This window comes from Heterodontus francisci, chromosome 4, assembly GCF_036365525.1.
Source record: "Heterodontus francisci isolate sHetFra1 chromosome 4, sHetFra1.hap1, whole genome shotgun sequence".
Taxonomy (NCBI): domain Eukaryota; kingdom Metazoa; phylum Chordata; class Chondrichthyes; order Heterodontiformes; family Heterodontidae; genus Heterodontus; species Heterodontus francisci.
The window spans coordinates 167,005,700-167,015,235 of NC_090374.1; positions in this window are offsets into that span (position 1 = coordinate 167,005,700).

Consider the following 9,536-nt stretch of genomic DNA (forward strand, 5'->3'; position numbering starts at 1 on the left):
GTGACGTGACATCCGTGACGTGATGCGACATCCATGACGTGACGTGACATCCGGACATGACATGACGTGACATCCGTAACATAACATGACATTCATAATGTGACGTGGCATACATAACATGATGCAACATCCACAATATAATCGCAATTATTTTTTCCATTGTTTTCTCCATTCCACTGTCCATTTTGTTCTACATTTTTTCTCTGTTGTATTCTGCATTCAATTACCCTATCTTTGTTATATTCTCCATTCTCCATTCCATTCTTCATTCTATTCTCCGATACATTCTCCATTCTTCCTCCATTCCTTTATCCATTCTATTCACCATTCTTGTCTCCATTATCCATTCTATTCTCCATTCTTCTCCCTAATCGTCCTTCTTAACTCCATTCTCCATTCCATTTTTCTCCAAATGCCATTCATTTCTACATTCCATTCTCCATGCTATCCTTCATTCTTTGCCGCAGTACATTCTCCAATCCTTTCTTCATTCTTTTTTCCATTATGCATTCTATTCACCATTCTCACCTCCATTCTTCACTCAATTCTCCATTCCATTCCCCATTCTATTCTCCATTCTTTTCTGCATTCTTCATTCTTTACTCCATTATTCATTGCATTCTCCATTCTTTCCTCCATTACATTCTCCATTCTTTTCTCCAGTCACCATTCATTTCTGCATTCTCCATTCCATTCTCCATTCACTGCTACACTCGCCATTACATTTGCCATTACATTCATCATTCTGCTCACCATTCCATTCGCCATTCTATTCTATTCTCATTCATTTCTTCAATTCCATTCTCCATTCTTTGCTCTCTTCCCTATTCCATTCTCCATTCCATTCCCAATGGAGCAAAGAATGGAGAATGGAGAAAAGAATGGAGAATGGAATAGAGAATGGAGAAAAGAATGGCAAACAGAATGGTGAGTGAATTGCGAACACCATGATGAGCAGAATGGCAAAATGAATGGCGAGCTGAATGGTGAACAGAATGGCAAGTGGAATGGCGAATGGAATGGTGAGCAGAATGACAAATGTAGTGGCAAATGTTATGGCGAGTGTAACAGTGAATGGAGAATGAAATGGAGAATGCAGAAATGAATGGCGATTGGAGAAAAGAATGGGGAATGTAATGGAGGCAAGGATGTAGAATGGAATGAAAAATGGAGTAAAGAATGAAAAATAGGGTGAAGAATGGAGAATAGAATGGGGAATGGAATTGAAAATGGAATGGAGCATGGAAAAAGAGTTGAGAATAGAATGGAGAATAGAATGGAGAATGGAGACAAGAATAGTGAATGGAATGGATAAAGGAATGGGAGGAAGAATGGAGAATGGAATGGAGAAAAGAATGGAGAATGGAGGAAGGAATGGAGATAGGAATGGGGAAAACATTTGAGAACAGATTGTAGAACTGAATGGAGAACACAATGGAGAACACAATGGAGAATGGAGAAAAGAATGGTGAGCAGAAAGCAAATGGAATGGCAAGCAGCACAGTGAACATAATGGTGAACAGAATGGCTAATGTAATGATGAGCTGAATGGTGAACGGAATGGCTAGCAGAATGACGAATGAAATGACAAATGTAATGGTGAGTGTAATGGAGAATGGAGAATGGAGGAATGAATGGCAATTGGAGAAAAGAATGGGGAATTTAATAGAGGAAAGAATGGAGAATGGAATGAAGAATGGAGTGGAAAATGGATTGGAGCATGGAAAAAGAGTTGAGAATAGAATGGAGAATAGAATGAAGAATGGAGACAAGAATGGTGAACAGAATGGAGGATAGAATGGAGAACGGAGACAAGAATGGTGAACAGAATGGAGGATAGAATGGAGAATGCAGAAAAGAATGGAGAAAGGACTGGAGGAAGAATGGAGAATGTATTGAGGAAAAGAATGAAGAATAGAATGGAGAATGTAATAGGGAATTTAGTGGAAATTAGAATGGAGAATGGGGAATTGAATAAAGAATACAACAGAGAAAAAGTGTAGAGTGAAATGGAGAATGGAATGGAGAAAACAATGGTGAAAATAATTGAGAAAACAATGGAGAATGGAATGGAAAATGTAATAGGGAATGGAGCAAAGAATGATATGGAGAATAGATTGGAGAACAGAATGGGGAATTGAATAGAGGAAAGAATGAAGAATTGAAAGGAGGATAGAATGGAGCAAGAAATGGAGAAGAAAATAAAGAATGGAGAATAGAATGAAGAATGGAGACAAGAATGGTGAACAGAATGGAGGATAGAATGGAGAATGCAGAAAAGAATGGAGAAAGGACTGGAGGAAGAATGGAGAATGTATTGAGGAAAAGAATGAAGAATAGAATGGAGAATGTAATAGGGAATATAGTGGAAATTAGAATGAAGAATGGGGAATTGAATGGAGAATACAACAGAGAAAAAGTGTAGAGTGAAATGGAGAATGGAATGGAGAAAACAATGGAGAATGGAATTTGGAATGGAATGGAAAATGTAATAGGGAATGGAGCAAAGAATGATATGGAGAATAGATTGGAGAACAGAATGGGGAATTGAATAGAGGAAAGAATGGAGAATTGAAAGGAGGATAGAATGGAGCAAGAAATGGAGAAGAAAATAAAGAATGGAGAATAGAATGAAGAATGGAGAATAGAATGGATTAAAAATTGAGAAAGAAATAGAGAAAGGAATGGAAAAAAGAATGGAGAAATTTATTAAGAAAACAATGAAGAATTGAATTGGGAATTAAATGGAGAGTGGAAAGGGAACTGAGAAAGGAGTGGAGGAAAGAATGGAGAATGGAATGGAGGAAAGAATTGAGAAAGGAATACAGAAATTAATTGAGAAAAGAATGGAGAATAGAATAGAGAGTGGAATAGAGAAATGAATGGCAAACAGAATGGTGAGCTGAATGGCAAATGGAATGGCGAGTGTAATTGAGAATGGAATGAAGAATGGTGTAAAGAATGAAGAATAGGAGAAGAATGGAGAATGGAATGGAAGAAAGAATGGAGAAAATAATTGAGAAAAGAATAGAGAATGTAATGGGCAATGGAGCAAACAATTGGGAATGGAGAAAAGAATGGAGAATGGAATAGAGAATGGAGAAAAGAATGGCAAACAAAAAAGCGAGTGAATGGTGAACGGATTGGCAAATGGATTGGTGAGTTTATTGGAGAATAAAGAGTGGAATGGCAAAAGGAATGGAGAATGCAAAAATGAATGGCAATTGGAGAAAAGAATGGGGAATGTACTGGTGGAAAGAATGGAGAATGGAATGAAGAAAGGAATAAACAATGAAAAATAGGGAGAAGGATGGAGAATAGATTGAAGATTGAAGGAAAATGGAATGGAGCATAGAAAAAGAGTTGAGCATAGAAAGGAGAATGGAGACTAGTATGATGAACAGAATGGAGAATGGAATAGAAAATCTGGAGAAGAAAAGAATGGAGAAAGAATGGAGCATGTATTGGAGAAGAAAATAAAGGTTAGAATGGAATTGAGAATGGAATGGAGAATGGTCAATACAATAGACAATAGAATGAAGAATGGAGAATAGAATGGAGGAAAGAATTGAAAAAGGAATGGTGTGCAGAATGGTGAACTGAATAGCGAACTGAATGACAAGCAGAGTGGTGAAAGAAATGGCAAGCAGAATGTAATGGTGAGTGGAATGGAGAATGGAGACTAGAATGGAGGAAAGAATGAAGAAAGGAATGGAGAATGGATTGGGAATGGAATGGAGAATGGAGAAAAGAATGGAATGAAGAATGGAGAATGGAACGGAGGAAAGAATGGAGAATGGATTGGAGGAAATAATCGGGAAAAGAATGGAGAATGGAATAGAGAATGGAGAAAAGACTGGCGAACGGAATGACAATCAGAATGGCAAGTTGAATGGTGAACAGTATGGCAAGTGTAATGGTGAATGGATTGACACACAGAATGGCGAACTGAATCACGAGCAGCAAGGCAAACGGAATGGCAAGTGGAATTGCGAGTGCAATGATGAATGGAATGGTGTCATGGTAGGTTTTTTTTCCTCTGTTTAAAAAATCTAAAGGGGGTTGTGTACATTTAACGCACAGAGAAGCTTTTAGATTCTCTGGGCACAGTGTGTGCCAGCAGCAAGCCTGTTTCCTAGGCAACAGCAGGGGAGATGAGGTCACATGCTATATTGTATCATTTGACTGTGGGTAAAGACTTGATAGAACCACTTTGATCTGGAGACCAATGAAGTATTCTCCTCTGAAGAAGGAGTTGTCTCTCTTTCAGCAGAAAAATCTATTTTGGTCTACAGGCTTTGTTTCACCTGGAGAGGGGGAAAAATGGAAAGGAAATCTTTGTTTTGTTGGAGGTAGCAAAATCCTTTTTACTTCCAATTTCTAAGAAATCTTTGCCTCAGGAGTGACTTTCTGTTGCCTTTTTGTGTTTCTGGGAGTTCTGGAATTCTCAGTAATGTTTATACTGATAGACTGCCAATTTAAAAATCCAAATAGACCTGTTGCTATAATGCTTGTTGAAAGAACTGTGTGACACCTACAGAAACCGAAGTGCTTTCAAAGCCTATCCATTAAAGACTGTCAAATTTGCCTGGAGACATCGAGTGGCATCTGAATATTTGACTCTAGGACACCTCACTGAACTGAGAATGTAAATCACCAAGACTTATAACCCAGCTATTTATTTATTCCTAAGAAACAGCTCGAATTTAAAACATAATTTTGAAACCAGTTAACCGTAGCTTTTTGAATGCATATGTGTGTGCATGAGGGTGGAGGAATAAGAAGTTATAAGGTCTTTAGACATAGATTTAGCTCAATACTGTTTAAGATTTAGTTTATTAATAAATAGTGTTATGACCGACCGATCCAGTCAAAGCCCCAAATCAAAATATATGATTCTGATTGTAGTGGGAGAAATGCACTGTTAATTCAATCCCTTCCCTCCAACTATCGCCTAACATATCATGTTAAACTTTCCAAATAAAAGAAATACCCAGCCAAATTGTACCATCTAGTAACCCCTGAATGAAGCTAACCAAACCAGGTGTCTTTACATCAACAAATTAACTGTCTAATTAGAAAAACTAAATTCTTAAACACTATGAAGATATAAACAAAATTTAAAATAGAAAAAAATTAGAGGCTTTGCAGATTTACACTCCTGCCAGATGTGGAACCTACGTGCATTCAAATACAGAGCCTTTAGTTTTGTCCTTTTATTATTTTTGTAACCTCTAGCCTTATCTGTTGATTTACTCTTAGATTTGTGCACTGTGTCCCTTCCTGTTACAGTTGGTTTATCATTTCCCATATTAATACCTTTCTCTCTTGACTTGTCCCTACTCCTTGATTTACCATATCTTCCCAAATTTGATCCCTTACCCCACTTTTCAGTTTGAAACCCTCTCTACTTCCTTAGTTATACGTCTCGCTAGAACACTGGCCCCAGCACAGTTCAGGTGTAGACCATCCCAATGGTACTGCCAGTGTCCCACGAACCAGAACCCACTTCTACCACACCCATCTTTGAGCCACACATTAATTTCTCTAATCTTATTTGCCCTCTGCCAATTTGCACGTGGCTCAGGTCATAATCCAAAGATTATTACCTTTGAGGTTCTGCTTCTTAATTTGGCACCTAGTTCTTCATACTGTCTATGCAGAACCTCTTTCCTTGTCTTGCATATGTTGTTGGTACCTACATGGACCACGACAACTGGATCCTCCCCCTCCCACTGTAAGCTCCTCTCCAGCCCTGAGCATATGTCCCGAACCCTGACACTGAGCAGGCAACACAGCCATCTGGACTCTCGCTCTTTGCTGCAGAGAACAGTGTCAATCCCCCTAACTATACTGTCCCCTACTACCACTACATTCCTTTTTTCTCCCTCCAATTGAATGGCTTCCTGTATCATGGTGCCATGGTCAGGTTGCTCATCCACCCTGCAGCCCCAACTCTCATCCAAACAAGCTGAAAGATCCTCAGACTTGCCAGACAATACCAAAGGCTGAGGCTCCTGCACTCCTGCCCTTTGGGTCCTGTTACCTGCCTCAACTGCAGCCATACTCTCCTGTCCCTGACCACTGACCAAATCAGAAGTCCCTATCCAAAGGGGCGTGACCGCCTCCTGGTACAAAATGTCCAGGTAACTTTCCCCACCCACCCCCACCCCACCTGATGTGTTGCGGTGTCTGCAGCTCAGACTGGAGTTCAATGACTGAGCTGAAGCTCTTCGCGCTGCAAACACTTACTGCAGATGTGTTTGTCCTGGATCACACTGGCATCCAGGAGCTCCGACATGCTGCAGCCGTGACACATCACCTGTCCTACCATCCTTAATGTGTTTTAATTAACTAGTTAATTATTTTATTCAATTATTTATTTTATTTTCCTTTTTTTATTTTTATTATATTTTATTAAGCTTACCACTAGTTCCTTTACTATTTTAGGATTAGAATGGACTTTAATCACTTACCAGATATTCAACAAATAGGTAGCTTTTTCCCAAACCAATCACCCACTTGCTTGCCTGTGATGTTTGATGCTATGTTTGATTTAAATTAAATTAAATTAAAAGCTTACCTGTATATTCCCCCCCGACGGCTCTCTGTTTCCCTGTACTCACTGTTGATTGTGACATCACTCTGATGTCACTTTTCAATTTTTCCCTGCTCCGCTCCTGCTGCTCCGGCCGTGCACCTCCCTCTCTCCACTCCCACCGTGCACCTCCCTCTCTCCACTCCCACCGTGCACCTCCCTCTCTCCACTCCCACCGTGCTCCTCTCTCTCTCCACTCCTGCTGCTCCTGCCGTGCTCCTTTCTTTCACTCTGTCTGTCTGCGGTCTCCAACTCTGGGCTTTAGGCACACTTTTTAAACCCCCTCGCCCACCGTGCTCCTCTCTCTCTCACTCTGTCTATCTCTGGTCCTGAAATTCCTTTTGCAGGACTTGGGGGATTCGGAAAACTAAATCATGTATATGTCAACATTATTACCGGCTAGACCTTACAAAGGACGTGAGATAATTTATTAAGATATGCCATACATGCCAAATGGTTGGAAAACCACAACCAACCACCGGCACCACTAATTCCCAACACAGTGATGGAGGAACCATTTAGCAGGATATTGGTAGACTGTGTAGGACCCTTGCCAAAAGCAAAAGTGAGACATCAATCCATACTTACTATCATGGCTATAGCGACTCGATTTCCAGAGGACATTCCTTTGAGGACAATTAATGCTAGAATAGTAGTAGAAAAGTTATCCCAATTCTTTACTAGATATGGATTACCACTAGAAGTTCAATCAGATCAGGGTTCTAACTTCATGTCTAAGATATTTCAAGAAGTCATGGGCAATTTGGGTATCAGACCGATGAAATCTTCAGCCTATCACCCACAGACACAGGGAGTTTTAGAGATGTACCACCAAACTCTCAAAACAATGATTGGAGCATACTGTCACGAATATCCACGTGACTGGGCTAAAGGACTAGACTTTCTTTTATTTGCCACCAGAGATTCACCGAATGAGTCTATAGGTTTTAGTCCTTTCAAATTGGTTTACGGACACAAAGTAAGAGGTCCTCTAAAACTCATCAAAGACACAGATTCTTAGAACAAAGGAATGAAGCTTCTATACTAGACCATGTATCAGCTTTTGTCACACGAGACGGTCCTTATCAGTGCCAGGGGATGCCATTTGAGCTAATGTTGCCCCAGCCACTTTTCAAAGATTAATGATTCAGGTGGTAGCAAGTGTTCCCAACTGTGTAGTGTATCTCAATGATATACTAATATACAGTAACACTTGGTAAGAACACTTAAACCAGTTAAAAACTCTGATTTTAAGAATTACAAGCAGTGGGCTTTGTGATAAATCTGGCAAAAAGCGAATTCGGAAAAGCGAGAGTAACTTACCTTTGACATATAGTAGGGCAAGGACAAGTATTGCCAAAAACGGCAAAAGTACAAGCCTTAGTGGAGTTCCTTATCCCTAAATCTAAATGTGAAATAATGAGGTTTTTAGGGATGTGTGGTTTTTACAGGAAGTTTGTGTGGAATTTTATGTTGGAGCTGCTCCATTAACCAATTTGCTACAAAGAAGGAAAACCAAAGTAGTGTGATCCGATGAATGCCAGACAACTTTTCAAAAGTTGAAGGCAATCTTAACTAATGAACCAGTGTTGGCTGCTCCAAATTTTGCTAAAGCCTTCAAGATAGCGATTGATCCTAGCGACCAGGGGGTTAGTGCAATCATATTGCAGGGCATAGAAAAAACAGTTTTCAAGAAAACTAAATCGCCACCAAAAAATGTATTCCACTGTGGAAAAAGAAACATTAGGACTTTTGCTGGGTCTTAAACATTTCAAAGTATATGTACAGCAAGACTACAAAGAAACATTAATATGCACTGGCCATAAATCATTAATCTTTGTGGAAAAATTTAAAAACCAAAATGCTAGAATATTTAGATGCAGTTTATCATGATACAGCCTTATCATTTGAAGACTGTATATATTTCAAGGAAAAACAAAGTTATCGCTGATGTTTTGTCACGAATTTAACCTAGTTAAGTTGCATGAATGGCAATGGTATATAGAAACATTCTGTTGATTGAAATAGAGTGAATGGGGGCATGAATGTGAAAATATGTTTAGAGTATTTTTTTCAGTTTCTATTTTGCACTGTAATGAAATGCATTCAAGAATGATGTTTCATTTCGCCAAGGGTGGAGGTATCATGGGAGTTTTTTTTCTCCTCTGTTTAAAGAAACTAAAGGGGGCAGAGAGAAACTTTTAGATTCTCTGGGCACAGTGTGTACCAGCAGCAAGCCTGTTTCCTGGGCAACAGCAGGAGACATGAGGTCACATGCTGTATTGTATCATTTGACTGTGGGTAAAGACTGGCCAAAACCAGTTTGATCTAGAGACCAGAGAAGAATCCTCCTCTGAAGAAGGTGTTGTCTCTCTCTCTCAATGGAAAGATCTACTTTGGGCTACAGGCTGTATTTCACCTGGAGAGGGGAAAAAACCCTGTAAAGGAAATCTTTGCATTGTTGGAAGTAGCAAATTGCCTTTTACTTCCAATCTCTAAGAAGTCTGTGCCTCAGGAGTGACTTTATGTTGTCTTTTTGTGTTTCTGAGAGTTCTGGAATTCTCAGTAAAGTTTCTACTGCCAATTTAAAAATCCAAATCGACTTGATATTCTACTCCTTGTTGAAAGAACTGTGTAATGCCTGCTGGAACCAAAGTTCTTTCAATGCCTATCTATTAAAGACTGTTCATCAAATTCACCTGGAGACTTCAAGTGACATCTGACTATTCAACTCTGGGACACTTCATTGAACTGGGAACGTAAATCACCTGGACTTTACAACCCAACTATTTATTTATTCCTAACAAACAGCTCCAATTTGAAACACCATTGTTTTTTGAATGTATGTGTGTGTGCATGAGGGAGGAGGAATAATAAGTTATAAGGTCTTTAGACATAGATTTATCTGAATATTTTTTAAGATTTAGTTTATTAATAA